Below are 19,618 nucleotides of genomic sequence, written 5' to 3' on the forward strand. Positions count from 1 at the left end.
GGGACCCAGCACATGGCCCCAGGCATGAGCAGGGTTCTTGGGTTCCTGACGCACAAGGCAAGGTGAATGCAGCTTTCCCAGCCTGGGACTCAAACCCTGAAACCTCCAAATAAGGTTCTAACTCTGAGAGAGCTGGGCAGGTTCCTGAAATAATTTAGAAATAGCAGACAGCTTTTTGCAGGGCTGTAAACTTCATTCTCCTCAGAAGAGTGCCAATTCCAAAACAGAGATTTTGGAATAGGGGCTGTAGAGTCAGGAAATTGGGGCTATTAAAAACTAAGTTATTCAAGATTATTGGATTCCAAAACAACGTTGCTGTGCAGTTATATCCCGGGCATGCCTCCAGGGTCTCTATTCACAGACAGGCTCTGCTGTGCAGTTATATCCCCAGCATGCCTCCAGGGTCTCTATTCACAGACAGGCTCTGTTGTGCATGGACGTGCCGTTGTGAAATATGTTTTGTTTATTCTGGGGCCTCCTTGTAGTGTGAAGGTGTTATTGTGAACTAGATTATTTTGGAGGAATAACTCTTCACCTCTCTGGTCAGGGCCTGTCAGCATCATGTAAGGAACGAGAATGTCCATTGTGGCCTATGGCAGCGGCACTGGGGAGGCTGGTGCCAGTACTGGAAGCTCCTGAGGAGTGGGAGGGGATCTGATTTGCTTGGCCTGCTCCCTCTGAGGCCACCTGTGCTCCTCCTCCCATTTCTCCTCTTTCTATCCCAGCTCTGCCTCTTCCCCTGAGCTCTGCCCCCAGCAGCCTGCTGCTCTCTCCTCCCCTCCCCACAGGCCTCTCCCCGTTCCCCAAGGGCTGCCAGCCAACCCCACCTCTGCAGAGACCCCCCCACCCATCCTGTCACCTCTACCTCTCTGCCCCTCTCCTGAGCTCCCATGGGCAAAGCTGCTCATCATGGACTTCCTCCAGGGCCTGCTCCTTGTGCTTCTGCACCTCACCCCCAAGGGCCCTTCCTGTGCCTTCCCCAGCCCTCTGCCCACCAGAGCAGCTTTTGGGAGGACCTGTGGGAAGCAGCAGAACTCATGAGGGAAGAGGAGCAGGGCAGGCAGGGACTTTAGACTGGTGAGATATCTGGGCCTGTGGTGCTGCAGTAGCAGGTGCTCTAGGAGGGAGCCTCTGAGGCCAGAAGGCCTGCCAGGGAGGTGTGGAGCAGAGAAAGCCAAAGGAGCTGCTGTAGGGGCTGCTGCCCTTGGCAGAGGGCTCCTGCTGCTCCTTCCTGTGGGAGGTGTGTGTTGCAGAGTTGGGAATCTGGGGATCCTCACCTCTCCCAGGCCCACTCTGCAGCCCTTCCCTCAGCCTGGGGTGGTGACTCTGACTTGCTCCCTGCCAGCCTCTCAGCCTGGTTCCTTCAGCTCTTTTGGCCTCCTGCCCAGAGCAGCAGCAAGAAGGAAAGCAGAAAAGTCCTGCCCATGGCCAGCATGGGGCTTGAACCCATGACCTTGGCGTTATTAGCACCACACTCTGACCAACTGAGCTAGCCGGCCAGACACAAAAAGGCTCACATGGGGCCTTTTTGGAAATGAGCAACAGGCAGCTGCAGGGCCACTGGACTGAGATTTCCTCCCCTCCCCCACCAGCCTGGCCTCCCCTTTCAGACTCTCTCACCCATCCCCCACTGCTCAGAGCCCAGCTTGGAGTTCCCCCAGCCCCGGCTGCCCCTTGCCAGCTGTCCTGGGCCCTGCAGTGGGTCCCTCAGATCCTGTCTCTCCCGCCCCTCCCCAGTGCCCTGATCCCCTTGTCCCCTCAGATCCTGCCAATCCCCCCACTGCCCTTTTCCCCTCCTCCGTCAGCCACAAGCCCTGCCCGGGTTCCCCTTCACACCTGCCACCTCTCCCCCCTGACAGCCAAACTCCTCCTCCCTCTGCACTGCACAGTCACCAGCTGAAACCTTGGGCCCTACCCAGAAGCTGTGTCAGAACGTCTCCCACCTGCACAATTCATGTCCACTGCAGGGGGTTTGCTTCTCAGCAGGGTTAGGAAATGTTGGTGAGGAAGCAAAAGGAAGCTACAAGAGGGATCTCAGGTGTGTCAGGTCAGCACTGGGGACAGCTGGGGTGAGAGGTGAATTACCACTGGGGTGGGGGCAGAGCTGGGTGTGCCTGGGAGTGAGACACCCCCTGTCACGCACTAGTGTGTGCACATGGTGTGCAGGGACAGGGCTGTGGGATGTCTCTGCAGCGGCAGGTCGAGGTCAGGAGCTGCTCCCGCAGACAGGGCAGAACAGAGCTCCTGCCGACAGGGAATTGTGTCTGTGTTACAAACGTGCTGGAGGAGCTGGCTGACACAGGCAGCCCCCAGAACCACAAAGCTGTGAGGCACAGACTCTCTTCTGGCAGCCACAGCAGCACCTTCCCCACACCCATCACAACTGCCTTTTCCCGAGCTCCAGGCTGTGACTAGATTCTTTCCAACGCTCCTTTTCCATCAGCCTTTACCTTCCCCAGCAGGGAGAGAGATTGCCAGGGGAGGTCTTCTCTGCTCCCCAGACAGACATAGGGAAACATTAAGAAAGACCTACAACAGGGCAGCACCGGGAGCTGAATCCATGATCTCCTGTTTATTAGTCAGGTACGTTAGCCAGCTAAGCCACCTTATTATGTCACTGCTTGCTGATAGGGAGGTGACTGTGTTAGTCTGTATCTTAAACCAAAAAAATGGTCTTGTTGCACTTTAAAGAAATATGTCTTTGTGGGGCCAACCCACACGGCTGGACTGTCCACAACAACGCCTTCCCATTCCCCAGCACAGACATTGTGCCAGAGGGAAGCTGGAGTTGCTGCCCAGAGGACATTGAGGACAGGAGGAGTTAAAATGCTCCTTTCACTTATTGTGCCCTCTGCAGTGGACAGGTCAGAATCCACCAGTCTCCCCTCCTCTCTCCCCACCTGCCCCAGTGCCAGGATCCCACAGGACACTGACGATGGGAGGAGTTTGGGTTTTCGTGTTTCTTATGTGCCTTTTTTGTTGCAGACCCTTGGGGTGCGTTTGCAGAGGGGGCTGCCAGGGGCAGGACATGAGCCCTGCAGGGCACTGGTGGGTGTGTCTGTGACATCACAAGGGCCTCTGGAAGAACCTCAGATGATTGGTTAAAGGAGGTGGGGAGGTGGTGACCTCACAGACAGTCCAGCACAATGGCCAGGTGGGACAGGCTGCAGGGCCGGGGCCATCTCAGAGACCCCCCAGGGCTTTGCCTCAGGGAGTCTCCTTCTTGAGAGCTCTGCCCCGGAGACTGGAGAGAGAATTCATGGTGAGGAACGTGAGCGCAAGGAGGATCCTCTTTGGCCCATTCTCCTTTCCCACGACTAACTGCGCTGGACGGCAGCGTCTGTGTCGGGAGGGTCAGAGTCCGATCCAGATGATTGGTTAAAGGAGGTTTACTCTAGGTAATAGTACTCTGGTTGCTTTAAGTGTTTGGGAGAACTGCAGCATCAGTGAGTGGAAAGACCAAGATTTCCTAATACTGCATCTACACACAGGAAGCTAATTTCAGATGCAGCCAATGGACACACGATGGCTTTTTTCAAACTTGGTTTTACCCCTGTCTTCGCAGCCCCTGTTTCCACACAGCTGCTGTTACTTGTACTTGTACTTGTACTTGTACAAGGAGGTTTACCCATTTCAAAATAAGCCGTCCCCTATTTATTTCTGAATTATTTCAAAGCAGCGGTTGCCTTGTGCAGAGGCTGGGATAGCTTTTTTGAAATAACTTTGTTGTGTAGAACCCCCTCATAAATCCAGGTCTGTCACAGGCACAGCAGCAGCTGCTCAGAAGATAACAAGCCCTGCAGGTCAGGTTGTCACTCATCAGCACCCCAGTGAAGGGGCATTAGGAAGGATAATGGAGTGAAGGGAATAAAGGTCAGGGCTCCTCCCTGCAAAGCAGAGTGAAGCCTCCTGAGCAAGACTCTGGTCAGGTCTCCAGAAGCCACTCAACTTCCTTCATGTCTTTGGACATTGCTGCCTATAGCAGTCCAGCAAAGGGTAACAGAGGAACACCCTGCACTTGTCTACTGGCTAGCAAGGGCTCGACCCCATGGTTTTATGAGCACCATGTGCTACCCACGTAAACTATCCAAGCTACAGAGAAACAGCTCACAAGGGCCCTTTCCGAAAGGAGCAACAGGCAGCTGTAGGTACAGTGTGGTTCCTGGAGTGAGATTGTTGTCCCTCCCCCACTGCTCAGCATCCCACCCAGGCATTCCCACAGCCCCTCCCCCACCATCCTGAACCCCAACCTGGAATCTCCCCCTCAGACTGTGTCTCCCATTCCCCACAGCCCTGAGCCCTGCCTAGGAATTCCCTCAGACCCTGCTGCCCCTCACCCGCTGTCCTAGGCCCTGCCAGGTTTCCCCTCGGACCCTGCCTATCCCCTCCCTCTCTTCCCCTGAGCATGACATTAACATGGCCCATGTTCCCTGGCAGAGGGGTAACACCATCACCACCCACTGCTGCAATGTGCTTCCTTTGGAGGGACCCCAGTCTGCTGCCTGCTCCTGAGCTCAGCTGCTCCCAGCTCACCCACAGCACATGGCCTTGGAGCAGCAGCTGCCCTGGCTGCTCTCCTACCACAGACACAGAGCCCACAGGAGCAGACCCCACAGCTGTCACCCCAACTCCAGAACCTTCTGCATGTGCAGTGTGAAACCTGCCCACCAAAATGACCCACCTGCAACTTGTTCCTACCTGCTCCAGGGGTATCTCCGTTTTCAGGACATGGCTCTCCTGTGCATCACCACTTTCTCTCACCTGAGGCAGCCCATGGCCCTGACTTCCTCTTTCAAATCCAGCCTGCACGTGAGAGCACTTCCTCTTCCCACCAGGTGGGAGACAAGATGATGATAGTGCTCTCTTGTGCCAGTGCACATCGCTCAACACAGACAAACCCAAACCCCCTGTACATTGTGAGCTTCCGGGGGGGGGTGAGCCACAAAAGCAGCTCCCCTTGATTCCTTGGGCAGGAAGTTACAAGGACAGCAGTTTTATGGGAGAATGTGGGTATTGATCCCACTACTTTGTGCAGGCTGAGCAAGCGCTCTACTATTTGAGCTAACACCCTCTAGAAAAAGGGATGTTCTCTCCCAGTCACCTCATTGCTGACTCCATACGTCCCTGCAGCTCCCCTGGCTCCTGTCCAAAGATGACCCTTGTTAGCCCAGTTCCTACCAGCTGGCTGGCTGAGCTCTTTAGACACAGCTGCAAATAATGCCACGGTGACGGTTTCAAGCTCTATGTGAGCCCTTGGGGCATCGTGACGAAGTGGCCTGGCTACTGTGGATGGGGAGGTTCCAGCACACACAGGGATCTGTGCAGTGCCAGCCTTGTGGGAGGGCTCTATGTGAATCCCTGCCTGCATCACAATGCCACTGCCTGGGGCTGCTGGTGCCTGGCAGCCTGGCTATGCAGTGCCTGGTGGCCTCTGACCGTGTCACCTCCCTGGGCTCAGAGTTTCACTGATCTACATGGGCAGGTGATATACACACAACAGGGGTGGCTCTGTGAGCTGCAGAGGTGTGGAGCATGTGGTGCTTTGGCAGATGCTTCATTTCTGAGAGCAGCTGGAGAGGAGATCAAGGACAGTCAGTGTCTGTGGGAGGAGGGGTTCACATTGGGGCTCTGGAGCATATTTTTATGCTTTTAATTACTGGCCACGTGTGTGATTTATTTCTAGAGCTCTTTTTGGAGTGCCCCATCTGGGTGTGTTTACTAGCCAGAGCTGTCAGAAAGCACCCGCCAGCACCGGCATTGTGATGCAGGCAGGGATTCCCATAGAGCCCTCCCACAAGGCTGGCACTGCACAGCTCCCTGTGCATGATGGAACCTCCCCATCCACAGCAGCCAGGCCACTTAGTCAAGAGGCCCCAAAGTCTCACCTGGATCTTGAAACCGTCACTGTGACATTATCAGCAGCACTGTCGAAACCGCTCAGCCAGCTGGTTGGAACTGGTTTTACAAGTGTCATCTTAGGAAAGGAGTCTGGGGAGCTGCAGGGACCTATGGACTCAACAATGAGGTGGCTGGGGCAGAACATTCACTTGCCCAGGGGGGAATTAGCTCAAATGGTAGAGCGCTTGCTTAGCATGCAAGAGGTAGTGGGATCGATACCCACATTCTCCATTGCTGGCCTTTCTTCCAAGGTAATAGGAGACCCCTCCCCACTTCCTTCTTCTTGGCTGCTCCCCAGGAAGCTCTCCATGTAGAGGGGCCATTTGGAGGTGCCTGTGCTCAGCTGTGTGCAAGGGCACAAAAGAGCACTTGGACCATCTTCTCTCCCACCTGCTGTGGGGATTCTGAGCAGTGGGGGAGGCATAACAAGCCAATTCCAGAGGCCCCAGGGACCCTGCAGGTGCCTCTTGCTCCTTTCTGAAAGGGCCCTTGTGAGCTGTCACTGTGCAGGCTGTCTTGCTCAGTTGGTGTGAGTATGACTCTCCTAACACCAAGAGTGGGGTCCCAGTAAAAGGGAGGGCCAGAGCTGACATGGTCTAATCTGTCCAGGTGGAAATGGCCCATGATCAGTAGTTTGTATCAAAAGAGGAAAAACCAAGTCAGATCACACAGGGGGATGTGGCCCATTGTCAGAGTCTAAGATGGAGCTGTTCACACCCAGGGCAGAGAAGCTGCTTTTTTTAGGAGCCAGCCACTCCCAGTCTCTGTTTAATCCTTGGTTGATGGAGTTAAATGTGCAAATAAACTGCAGCTCAGAGATTTCTCTCTTGATTTGATTTTTAAAATGTCTTTGTTGTAGGACTGCAACTTTTAAATCTGTTACTGAGTGTCCAGGGAGACTGAAGTGCTCTCCCACACATTTGTTTAATTTACCCTTTCTCATTTCTGATTTATGTCCATTTACTTTTTTACATAGAGACCGTCCAGTTTGGCCAATGTAAATTGCCGTGGGGTATTGCTGGTGCATGATGGCATGTATTATATTAGTAGATGTGCATGTAAAGGAGCTCCTTATGGTGTGGTTGCTTTCAGGTCCTGTGAGGATATTCGTGGTGTAGATATGCGAGAAGAACTGGCAGCAAGGTTTTTTGCAGGGCTTGGTTCCCAGTTTGGAGTTACTGTGTTGTGATCTTTAGTTGGTGGTGAGGAGTTGTTTCAGGTTGGCAGGCTGTCTGTAGGCGAGGACAGGCCTGCCTCTCCAGGGCTGTGAGAGTGAAGGATCATTGTCCAGGATGGTTTGCAGATCACTGATGATGTGTTGGAGAGGCCTTAGGTAGTGGCTCTTTGTGATGGCCAGTGGTGTTCTCTTGTTTTCCTTGCGAGACCTGTCTTGTAGCAGGTGGCTTCTGGGTACCCGTCTGGCTCTGTCAATCTGTTTCCTCACTTCCTTCGGTGGCTATTGTAGTTTGAGGAAAGCTTAGTAAAGGTCTTGTACATGTTTGTCTCTGATGGAACAGAGCAAATACGGTTGTACCTTCATTCCTGGCTGTCTACAATGGATGATATAGTCTCCTCTGGATGGAATCTGGAGGTGTGTAGATAAGCAAAGAGTTCTGTGGGTTTTCAGTATAGGGCGGTATTTCTGTGACCATCCCTTATCTTCTGCACACTAGTGTGCAGGAAGTGGATCTCTTTTGTGGACTGGTGCAGACTAAGGTTGATGGTGGGGTGGAAACTGTTGAAATCCTGATGGAACTCTTCAAAAGCCTCCGTCCCAACCAATGAAGCACTTGCCCAGCTTTGATGGTGTTTGGATCTTATAAGGCACCGGAGGAAGCTCAACTTGTGCTGAGTGGGGTCACACAGACCAGGCAGCACTGTGAATGACTGAGCCCAGCAGCACCAGCTGAATCTCCCTCCAGGCAGGAGGAAGTGTGCGGAAGGCTTTGGCAAGGAGAAGTCAAGTGCAGCTGGCATTTGTGTGGCGGGGGTTGGTTGGTTTTGTTTTTGTCTAAAACAGTGACATGTGATGTTTGCTTTTCCTCCAAAGATGAGTTTTGCAAGGCCGAGTGTTGCTCAGGGAGCAAGAAGTCTTGAGCTGAACTCCCTGATGCTCCCGCCACAGAGTGTGTTTGCTGCTCTCCCTGACTTTGTGTTCCCTGCGTTTCTCTTACCAACATGCGCCAACAATGCTCAGATGCTTTGTATATTGGACAGACTTCTAAGTCCCTTAGACAAAGGGTTAATGGGCACAAAACAGACATCAAAACACTCCAGATCCACGAACTAGTTAGTCAACCTATTAATGTGGTGGACCATTCTATTAATGACTTAAGAGTATACATGTTACTGAAAAAATTTTTTCGCACCGCTATTTAAAAGGAAACAGCTGAGTTGTCTTTAATATTCAAATTCGGCACATTAACACATGGTTTGAACCGGGATGGGAATTTTCTGAGTCACTAAAAGGGCTCGTTTGCATACTTGGCTAAATCTAATTCTTGACCTCCCTGCCTCCCCCACTCCTCTACTCTCTGATTTGCTCACCTTGGACGTGTTTTTCTGATTTGTCCTCCTTGTCTACTGTTTTTGGTTCTGTTTGCCTTACATATCGAGTCTGTTCTGGTTTGGCTGTGGTCTGAAGAAGTGGGTCTGTTCCACGAAAGCTCACCTCAGGAATTATTCTGCAATTCCTTAAAGTGCTACTTGACTGACTTTTGTTTTGACAGAGTGGTTTGTGATCTGTTCCGAGTGGGAAGTTGGTTTCTTGCTTCAGGGCTCTGAAGAAAGCTTCGAAATGACCTTGGAAAGGTGAAGTTAGGTGCAGTACTTATCAGAGCACCGGCTGATGGTGGCTTGTTGGTCTAGGGGTGGGAGAGCTCCTGGGCTCAAGTCCTTTCTTCTGCCTTTCTCTGATATCTTACCCAGACATTTGGGGGGACTGATGTCTCTTTGCATGTTTTCCCTCTGTTCATTTGCTCAGTACAATGAAGCAGCCTTTTGCTACTGGATGGCTCAGCTCAGGCATTAGTCTGTCAAGATGTGCTCCCAACATCTATGTCCCTCCTGGTCATTGGGACAGCACAACTTGGTGGCGGAAGCCGCAAATGTCCAGCTTCTGGCTCTGCCTTTTTCTGGATTACTTGGCATTTCCCCCTTTCTGGGCTACAGTACTTTAATTCACTGTCACTCCCACAGTGACCCAGGCAGTCCTCTTGTTCCCTGCCACCCCCTCAGTGGCTGTTGCAGAAATCCCTCCTTCTGGTTGTAGCTCAGCATGGACTCCACATCCAGCGCTTCTTGGCTTTTCCTTCTCAGGTTTCACTTCTCCTTCCCTGGACTGCTTCCTACAACTCCCCTTCATCTGGATGCGCTGTCTATGAACCCTCAGCCCTACAAGGGGCTGCCCTTTTCCAGCAGCCTCTGTCTTTTCAGCTTCCATCCTTGATATATAGCCCCATCTGCTCCTGCTGACAATCTCTGCTCCCAGCCTCTTCCTGCAGGTGCAGCCTGGGCAGTGATTCAGCCTTGCTGGCCACCTTAATCCTTGCAAGCCTGTGTTGGGAGGATTGGTTTGGTGCATTCTGAGGACTGAAAGTTGTGGTCTCTTCATGTGTTTTTTTGCTCTCTGTGTTTGTTCTGACCTAGGTTCTTTTTTGTGGCCTATCTGAGCAGCAGGGGACATGCCAGACAGCTGTTCCAGGTAAGAAACCCCTCTTCCTCTACACTCTGGCCTCTCTGGGAGCCCCAGGGTTTACTCATAAATGAGTCTTTGGGGCAGGAGTCACTGCATGGACTGCTCATTCTTTCATTCTCAAGGCAAGTTCCTGACCCTGGCTGAGGGTCTGGGGTTAACCTGGTTCGTTCATGTCTTGCTTTGGAGGCTCTGGGCCAATGCATGGTGCTCTGCAGCTGGGATCTGTCAGGGACTTTTCTCTGCTGTGTTGGTCCTTTCTTCAGCCACCATTTGTGTGTTTGATGGGAACAGAAACCTGAGCCTTGCAGGCTGGGAACTGATCTCAGCTGAGGGACAGATTTGCTCAGTGCTGGCACATTTGCAGAGGAAAATTTTAAGAGTTGAAATTCATTGCAAACATGCAGGGCAAAAACTGAATGTTCTGGAGATAGAAATGAAAATATATTTTCCTGAAGAAAACCACCTGAAATGGAGCCCCTCTTCAGCTGCAGTCAAATGCTGCACCTCTGAGCTCTGCCCCTCTTTACCAGTGGAAAATGGTGATAGTTTTGTTTCTCTGGAGAGGCAACTCTACCTTTCTCAGAAGGAATGTGCACATGACAATCTGGCTGGCCAAGGAGTGCAGGGTGCCAGTCAATGAAGAGTCACAGGTGCCCAGAAAAGATTCAAACGGCAGGTCTCAAGGTGAAGTGGACAGCATTTAGAACTCTGAAAATTTCTATCTCAGTTCAAGTCAATGTGGGACCTCCTGGTAGCACAGCGGTTACCTGGAAATCTCTCTTTGTCCAGGGTCTTGGTTTTCTTATCCACAGGTGCACCTGAGTAAGGGCTTTTTCCTCCTGCCGGCTAATTGAGTCCCACCAGAATGTCTCCTCCATTATCTCAGCTTTTTGGGAACCCCCCAGTAATTGGCCTGCATCCCCCACTGGTTCAAAGCCCTCCCCTTTCATGAAGCCAAAGGGGCCTTGCTTCTATGTACACCTGATTTGCTCTAAGGGAGGCCACTGCTGTGGCTGAAACCCTCCCGTCTTCTCCTCCCATTGAGCCAGCCACTGTTTTACTAGGGGGACGGGGACCCTCCGAAGCTCCACCATCTTCCCCCACCAGTGGCACGACAAACCTGCACTGGGCTTTGTTGACTGGAAAACAGTTAAGCTAGTTGTGGACTTTGTTGTCACTCCACCAGTTCCTGCTGGTCTGTCCTGTCCCCTGGTTCAGCAACCCACCGGCCTGGCCGCTCTCTTCCTCATGCAGTAGCTCAAAGCTGAAAACTCAGAAAGCAGAGCCCTGGAAGGTTTCGAATCCCACCACCTCCAAGGGAAGGAAGGGAGTGTCGGGGGGGAAGACTCAGTCTCACTTCTTGAGGAAAGGCTGCAACCCAAAGTCATTCACAAGATTTGTAGTTACGGCTCATCAACCCACACCAGCAGGAGAATGAAGTCCCACCCCCCTGAACATCTCTGAACCACTTGTGTAGAACAGCCAGACACTTAGACACTTGAATGTCACTGAAGAGGATTTCCAGAGTTCCACAACAACCTCTGCAGAAGAGCTGGGGGCCATGATTGGCTGGGGCAGTGGTCTCCTGTGTTTATCACTTCCCTGATTCCCAGAGCTTTGAGGCCAGCAGAACTGGGGAGGAAATGGAGATTAAAGGAAACCACTGGAGCTGCTGTGGAGGGCAGGTGCCACTTGGCAGGTGCTCCTACTGCCCTTCCTGTGGGAGGTGTGTGGTGCAGTGCGAGCTCCTGGGGGGCTGCCTTTGTGCTTTGGGTGGCTGGGTCCAGGCAAGCCCCAGCCTCACCTTTTCCAGACCCACTCGGAAGCCTGTCCCTTATGTAGAGGCAGTGACCATAAAGCCTTCCTCTGCCACATGGACTGGAGACCCAGGGTCTGGTGGGGTGTTTTTGGACAGCAAGAATTTTGTTGGTCAGGTCAACAGAGTGGGGACAGGACAAGAACCTTGTGATGAACATCATCTCCTGGGATGGGGAAAGGCTGGCCAGGCTGTGTCCAGGGCCCAAGTCCTTCTCAGTCAGGTGAAGGAAGTAGCCAAGCAAGAGGAGGGATGGAGATGGCCAAAGCCCCTTCCCAACAGGCTGGCCAGCCTCACCACATGTGTATGCTGGAATCTCCTCCCATCAGGGCTCTAGATTGCTCCCTGCCAGCAAAGTACACGGTGGCAGGGCCATCCTTACCCAAATGCTGACTGCACAGCTGCATAGGGCACCTCAGCATTTCCCAATTCATTTCATTCATTGCAATGGGAGCTGGACACATGAGTCCCCAGTCCCAGCCCTGTGTTCCTTCTGTGCTGTGTGGGCCATGCTGCCAGGGAACAGAGAGGGCCTGGGGATGCCAGACCTGATATACAGGCTCAGAGACTCAGCCTAGACAGTCCTGTGACTCCAGCAAATCCTCCAGGGGCTGCAGGGCATTGGGTAGCAGCAGTATCCCTTGTGCAGCAGCGTAGATTGGGGGCATATCAAACTCTGGTGCAGCAATGGGGTGGTGCAGTGGGGTAAAGCAGGTTCACCTCCCACTAGCAGCAGCTCCTGGGGGCGAGGGGAAAGTGGCTCCATGCACATCGTGACATTTTGAACACACAACCCACCTCTTCCTATTGGCTGTGGTTCCCCCTTCCTGGCCAATGGGAAACACAGGGGTGATTCCTGCATATGTGATTTCCCCCTTCCCTACCTCCCCGAGGGCCTGCAGGGGATGTGTCGGCCACTAAAGAGAATAGTTGAGACTCCCAGGCCAAGAAGCAGGGCACAGAAGATCCAAAGTCTTCGGTCTTATGAAATTCCCTAAGGGGGGCAGAGCCCAGTCAGCTGCTGGGTCGCAGGCTCATCCACCTCATTAAAAATGATGAAATCTGTTACTGCTTCTCAGTTTTTCCTTTCTGCAGACTTATTTTCTTCCACGCGCCCAAATGGGATTTTTATATATATGAACATCACTGACATTTCTGTCAGGTCTGATCACATGAGACAGGTTCTGGGGGAGCTGCTAATTTCAGGGAAGAAAAGTGGGGACCAATGTAAGAAGTTTCCTTCTTTATATTTATCCAAATTCTAAAATATCTCCAAAGATGGAGATTTTGCCCTTACCCGAGGCAATTTATTCCAGTGCTTAACTGCCCTGACAGGAAATATTTCCTAATCTCCAACCTCCCTTGCTGCAATTAAAGGGGAATTCAATTTAACTAAAATTAAAGGGAAGGAATTTTATGATTTGTAGCTGTATTCCCAATTCGATAGATTGATTGATTGATGTTTGGTACCTATCTATCTATCTATCTATCTATTGGTCATTACTCTGGCCAGATTAGGGATTGTAGAACTCACTGCTCAAAGAATTAAATTTAAGCTTGAGAGAGAAATAAAATTGTGAAATGTGCAGACCTGAGCACAGAGTTGTTCTGCATGTGAATTATGATACAAACTCACAAGTGTGGACTTTGGGTCCTTTCCCTTCCAGTCACTGCATTAATGTCCTCCAAACACCCCGGGGTGTGGGGCTTTCTCTAGCCCTGGGCGTCTTCCAGTGCAGACCAAGTGCCTGTCTGGTGTGCGCTTTGGTGCCACACTCCCGACTGCACCATACAGGAGGCCTGTGATCTGCAGGGGCGTCGGATGAGATGATCTCTGCAAAGAGCCTGTGGTACAGAGCAGCCTCTGCTGTTCCCATGTGCAGCCGGCTAGAGCCCCAGAATGTCCCTGAGAGAGTGGGGGTGACGCAGGGGTAGCAGCTCAGCCATGCAAAGGGGCTGCCAGGGGCAGGACATGAGCCCTGCTGGCCAGGGGCAGGTGTGGGAGTGACATCACAAGGGCCTTTTACAGCACCTCAGCCGATTGGTTAAAAGAAGTTGGAAGGTGATGACCTCACAGAGAGTCCCTGACACCAGCCATGTGTGACAGGCTGCAGGGCTGGGGCCATCTCAGACACCCCCGGGGCTTCCCCACAGGGAGTCTCCTTCCTCCGCTCTGCCCATGAGGCTGGAGAGGAACCAGGGTGAGGAAAATGAGCATGAGAAGGATCCTCTTTGTCCCGTTCTAGTTCCCTCTTGACTAACTGCGCTGGACGACCGACGTTCACCTGGGGCAGGTCAGAGCCTGATCCAGCTGATGCTGGGCAAATTGAAGGCAGGGAAAACACTCGGTTAAGGTGCTGCCCTCCCCAGTGGAACTGAAGAGTGAATGAATCAGGGTCCTCCTTTCTCGTCCCATCGCCCATTATTGTGAAGCACAACAGTCTGTGAGCCACTAATGCCCCTTTCTCTGGAGAGTCACTAACAGGCAATTTCCCACAGAAAACTCTCTGCAAATGTGTGTTCACTCTTTATGAAAAAGAAACATGTTCTACTGACCGCACCGGCTCTGCGCTGAGATCAATGGTGTCAGCATTCATTTGTTGTGCAGAAATTGCCGTAGGTGTGTGAGGTGTTCGGGAGATGGAGCAGCACCAGTGAGAGGCTTGGCCAAGATTCACTACAACAGTCTGTTTTCTTTGCATCTCACCTCCTGCAGCCCAGATAACAAAGACTGGAGTCCGGCCCTTGTGAGCACTTTGACACTCACATTTGACTTTTACTCAGCTGACAGGCACATTTGACTCTTTCTACTCTGTGATAGGCTGTATGGACCATTTGTTTTGTGGTCTGGCTAGCTCAGTTGGTAGCGCATGAGACTTTTAATCTCAGCGTCATGGGTTCAAGCCCCATGCTGGGCACTTCCTTTCTTGCACTCATGTTCTCAGCCTGCCTAACAATTCTCAAACCCTCCTGTTTGCAGCTGTCACAGACCACCTGTGTGCTGAGTCTGCACTGCCCAACCACCAGCACTGCCAGCAGTGCCGTGGGAAAAGCTGTCTGGTTGGCAGGACACTATCTGCACCAGGGGTAGGTCAGTGTCCCTCTGACTCAGGAGGGGGTGTGGGTTTTACAGCCCTGACTCACACAGTGACACTGACCTCGTTCTCTAGGCTGTGCAATGAGTCACCCCCCTTTGGGAGTAAAACTACTCCAGCCTCTGCCTGACAGGATCCAAACACCACTGAAGCCAGGCAGGCCCTGGGGTGGGCTGGCAGGAGTCAGGTGCGGGCAGAGGGCAGAGCTTAGCTACAGGAGGCACCATGTCCTGGTTGGTAAAGAACCTGCCTAGTAAAGGGGAGATCCTTTGTTCAACTCCCAGTGGTACCTGCCTGCTGGCTTCAGGAACACGTGGTGTTGCCCCTCCCAGAGGACAGGACACTGGGCCGGATAGACCTTTGGCCTGACCCACAATGGACATTTGGATGCTTTACATGATGCTGACAGGCACTGACCATAGAGGTGCCTGTCTCCATTGCAGTGTGAGTGCCCTGGGGTGGCACACTGTGCTCCAAGCACCACCCAGAGTCACCACTGCCACGTGGCATGAGACGTGTGACCTGGGCTTCCCAATGTGCTGGAAGCTCCCAGCAAACCTCTGGCAAGGACCAAGGGCTGAGAGCAGAAGCCTGGCACTGCAAGCAAGGGGTTTGGGGTGAGTTTGAGGGACAAAGACATGAGCGGGATTGCCCTGGGTAGGTTCATATCCTGCCAGCTACAGAAACGCTGAAGTCCTGGTGGCCACCACTTGTGTGCTGAGAAGGTTTGTTACCAAACAAAGCCCCAGGTTGTCTTGTTATTACCCTCTTGGTACTTAAATGCTCCAGTCTCACTGCACTTCTTCAAGGAGTTCCCTCACGCACCACCTGGGCTTTGTTGAGAGCCACCCTTGCACCTCTCTGCCTGGGCACATGGGGATGGGGGAACTGCGGGCGAGATGCCATGAGCAGAGACAGCAGAGTGTGGGGGAGGGAATGAGCCCTGTAGGAAATGACCCACACTGCTGAAGGGAGGGATGGGACAGACAGACAAAGGGGTGAGAACAGCGTTCCTTTTAATTTCATCTTTCCATGGGCAGAATAAATCGTATGTGCACCAAAGCATGTGCGGACGGGCACCACCAATAAAAACACTCACTGCCAGCTGTGGGAGCTCTGCTAATCAGTTGGGCAGCATTTGATTTTCTGCTCGATGGCCACTCAAGCGCTCAGCTTATCAGAAGCACTCGTGAGAAAAGAACGCTCCTGGGAGCTGCACTCTCTCATGCTCTCAGAGATGACAGCAACCCACAGAGATACGGGTGTAGCTGCACTTTGATGAGCCACTGATCCCGAGAAGCTTCCAGTGAGCTGGGACAGGTGAGCACACCTGAGAGCCGTGCTGAGGCTGCTCTCAGTTATGCAGGATCTGGGCCGATATGGAAAAGTGAGAATGTGACATTGTTGCTCCTTTTGGTTCTCCCATAATTTTATTCGGCACAGTTAGGATCTGGCCTCCTGGAGTTGCGCTGGTAGGATGGTCTCCAAAAGGGGTATGTCCCCCACTACGAGTGGGTAGGATGAAGAGGTCTTCAGGGGCGCTTCCCTTAGCTAAGACTGGCTAGACTGGGGCTGAGCTGTCCCAGCCCATCTCAGGGTGGGGATTTCTCCGGCGGGATACAGGCACAACAGAAAGTTTCTCACCAGATGGGAACTCTGATCTAAAGCCCAAGTGAATTGCAGGCAGACAAAATCTGCCGGCCCTGCCCAGCACAGCGCTGGAGGCTGGAGTGGTGGCAGCAGAATGGGGAACAAGGGGAACACACCGAGTGACAGGGATTTGTGCAAGTAGCAAACCCAGGCAGCAGTCAGGCCCTGCTGGGTGTGCCCTGTACCTTGCTGCAGCGATAGGAGATGATTTGGACCATTTCCCAGCCACAGACATTCTGGATGGAGCCAGCTTCGCTGGATATGTTGACCATGGCCACCTTGCTGCAGCTCAGCCCTGTCTGGGGGCTTCCCTGGGCAGCCTGCTTCAGCAAGGGTAGGAAGGCCTGGGGAGAGGGGAGAGCAGAGCAGGCGTGTGGTCAGAAAAGGAACCAGAGTTCTGCTCGTGAGGCCGGGCACCAGAAGGGGGGTGGGGGTCTCTGCTCTTTGCACTGATGCCCAGCCCCCGGCCAGCCCAGAAGCAGGAGCCTCGCCCAGGAAGGTGTGCGGAGCCATGGATCCTACTCATACCCTGTAGAGGCCAACAATGATCCCCAACTCATGTCCCTGCATTAACAGTCTTCGCGCAAGGCAGATGGCGGGGGGGTCTGTAGCTCTCCACTGATGCCCACATGGGTCTGACCATGACCCACCTGCAGCTGTTCAGCAAGGAGGGTTTGCCCAGGCAAGGGTACCCCCGACCATGGCAGTGGACGGTCAGGTACATACCCCACACAGCACACACCTCCGTGACACGGGGCGGGGGCACCAGACACGACCGGGAGCTGCAAGTGCCCAGTGGACCCCGACCTGCAACTGCGCAGTCACAGCCCTGGGCCCTACTCAAAGGTTTCGCACAGGGAAAGCTGGTAAAGTCAGCCCCACCCCCAGGGCACAGAGATTTGCAATGGGCTGGTAATAAACCAAAGGGGTTGTGTAGAGTTGCACAAGTGGGACTGAAGGGCAGAAGGAGACAGAAAGGCAAAATCTTCTTCTTCTTCTAGTTACACTGCATCAAACAATCACTCTGAAAAGCTCCAGCCGGGGCAGCACAGCCCATCCCCCGTGCCGTGAGAGACAGGGGATAACTCTGCCCCAGAGCTGGGCAACTCCTTGCTCCACCCCTGGGGTGCAAACAGGGAGAAAGGAGGACGTAGGGAGCACAGAGTGAAAGTGACGGGGGGAGTCAGGCTGCGGGAGCAAGGACGGGGAGGACTCCAGGCTCTGCTGGTGGGACCCTGGCACTGGAGCTTGTGGGGAGAGAGGAGGGTAGATTGGTGGAGTCTGACCTGTAGAGCGCAGCGGGAACAGGAAGTGAAAGGGGGTTTTTCGTTCCTCTCATCCTCACTATCCTAACAGCAGCAACTCCAGCTTCTGTCGGGCACAATGTCTGTGCTGGGCAATGGGAAGGGGTTGTTGTGGGCAGCCCACCAGAGTGGGTTGGCCCCACAAAAGCTCATCACTTGGTAAATTGTGTTTGGTTCTCTTTAAAGTGCCGCAGGACGGCTTTTTGGTTGAAGACACAGACTAATACAGATACCTCTTTGCCAGAACCACACCTTGAATGTAGGGGGCACCATGGCTTAGCTGGCTAAAGCCCCTGTCTCGTAAACAGGAGATCCTGGGTTCAACTCCCAGTGGTGCCTCGTTGGACGTCTTGGATGATGTTTTCCTACATCTGTCTGGGGAACCCAAGAGCCCTCCCCCTTGGCAATCCCAGTCATTCCTGGGGAGGGCAAAGGCTGCTGGGAGAGGAGCATTGGGAAGAATCCAGTCACAGACCAGAGCTCAGGCGAAGGCAGCTGGAACTGCTGGTGGGAAGGTGGCTCCTCTGGCTGCAAAAACAGAGGCTGATCCTCCCAGCCCTGTGGCTCTCTGGAGCTGCCTCTGCACAGCAGGTGACAGTGTAACCTCCCCAGGTGGGGCCTCCCTTTGTTTGTCACTGACAAACCCCAAATGAGTTAGGAGAAAAGTCCCAGAGGCCCTGTGGCTCCCCTGGTCATGGACCTCCCAGGGAAGTGGAGATTAGGAAAGCAGCAGCCAGTGGAGCCGGGCCAAATCTTTCTGGCTGCCTCTCACCTGCTTTGCAGCACCTCTGGGCTGTGCTGGCGAGTTCAGAGAGCTGCAGGAGGCGGCTGTCATCGTTCTGGAGGAAGAAGTAACAGACACTGACAGGTGGGCAGCTGAGGTGGCTGCAGAGGGGGCCTGGGGAGCATGGGAGGAACCCCAAAGTCCTCTCTCTGTTACTAAGGCAGGGAGGGGGTACCCTTGATTTTTGTTCTTCACCAACAGGTCTGTGCAGCCCAGGGCTCGGCATTAAGTCCTGGGCCACTGAGCACTGGGGAATCCCATTCACAGTGTGTATTGCCTCCTGGCCCTCTCCAGACAGGTCACTGCTAACCAGATCCTGCCGCACATTTGTAACACAGACACAATTCCCTGAGCTGACAGGAGCTGCGTTCTGCCCCGTCTGTGGGACCAGCTCCTGCCCCAGACCTGCCTCTGCAGACACACCCCACGCTAGTGAGTAACAGGGAGAGTCTCACTCCCAGGAGCACACACCCAGCTCTGCCCCCCCAGTGGTAATTCCCCTCTCCCTCAGCTACCCCCAGTGCTGAACTGATGCACCCGCACTGCCTGGGAGCAGCCTGGGACCCTGGGACCCTTCCTGTGGCTTCCCTTTGCTTCCCACTCAACATCTCCTTATCCTGCTGGGATCATAACCCCTGCAGGGACATCAATGGTGCAGGTGGAAACAGGGCAGGATCCTGCACCCACAAGCTGTCTCTGTTCTCACCCAGCCCCTGGGCAGGGCCCAAGGTTTCAGCTGGTGACTGTGCAGTGCAGAGGGAGGAGGAATCCGGCTGCCAGAGGGGAGAGGTGGCAGGTGTGAGGGGAACCCGGGCAGGGCTCGTGGCTGAGGGAGGAGGGGAAAAGGGAAGTGGGAGGGGTGGCAGAGTCTGAGGGGACAAGGGGGATCAGGGCACTGGGGAGGGGAAGGAGAGACAGGATCTGAGGGACTCACTGCAGGGCCCAGGACAGCTGGCAAGGGGCAGCTGGGGTTGGGGGAACCCCCAGCTGGGCTCCGAGCAGTGGGGGGTGGGTGAGAGAGTCTGAAAGGGGAGGCCAGGCTGGTTGGGGAGGGGAGGAAATCTCAGTCCAGTGGCCCTGCAGCTGCCTGTTGCTCCTTTCCAAGAAGGCCCCTTTGGAAGTACTGCTCAGATAGCCAGAGCGTTTTTCAAATAGCACCCAAGTCATGAGTTCAAGCCCCAGGCTGCCTGTTGAGAGCTGCTTTCTGTTGCCCTTCCCCTAACCCCTCTGGGCAGGAGAACAAAAGAGATGAGGGGAACAGGGTGAGTGGCTGGCAGGGAGCAGGCCAGAGTCACCACCCCAGGCTAAGGGAGGGGCTGCAGATTGGGTGTGGGTGAGGAGAGGATTCCCCATGTTCTCCACAAGGCAACACAC

General features: G+C 53.7%; 4 non-coding genes across 4 annotated transcripts; 3 read left to right on the forward strand and 1 right to left on the reverse strand.

Annotated features, from left to right (window-relative positions):
- Window positions 1-1,425: 1,425 nt before the first annotated feature.
- TRNAI-AAU (transfer RNA isoleucine (anticodon AAU)) lies at window positions 1,426-1,499 on the reverse strand. The gene has a single exon. It is a non-coding gene; the product is annotated as a tRNA-Ile (tRNA).
- A 4,557-nt stretch (window positions 1,500-6,056) lies between these two features.
- Window positions 6,057-6,129, forward strand: TRNAA-AGC (transfer RNA alanine (anticodon AGC)). The gene has a single exon. It is a non-coding gene; the product is annotated as a tRNA-Ala (tRNA).
- An 8,127-nt stretch (window positions 6,130-14,256) lies between these two features.
- TRNAK-UUU (transfer RNA lysine (anticodon UUU)) lies at window positions 14,257-14,329 on the forward strand. The gene has a single exon. It is a non-coding gene; the product is annotated as a tRNA-Lys (tRNA).
- A 3,396-nt stretch (window positions 14,330-17,725) lies between these two features.
- Window positions 17,726-17,799, forward strand: TRNAT-CGU (transfer RNA threonine (anticodon CGU)). Its single transcript has one exon. It is a non-coding gene; the product is annotated as a tRNA-Thr (tRNA).
- The last annotated feature ends 1,819 nt before the right edge of the window (window positions 17,800-19,618 follow it).

Source organism: Carettochelys insculpta, chromosome 33 (genome assembly GCF_033958435.1).
Source record: "Carettochelys insculpta isolate YL-2023 chromosome 33, ASM3395843v1, whole genome shotgun sequence".
In the NCBI taxonomy this organism is placed as follows: domain Eukaryota; kingdom Metazoa; phylum Chordata; order Testudines; family Carettochelyidae; genus Carettochelys; species Carettochelys insculpta.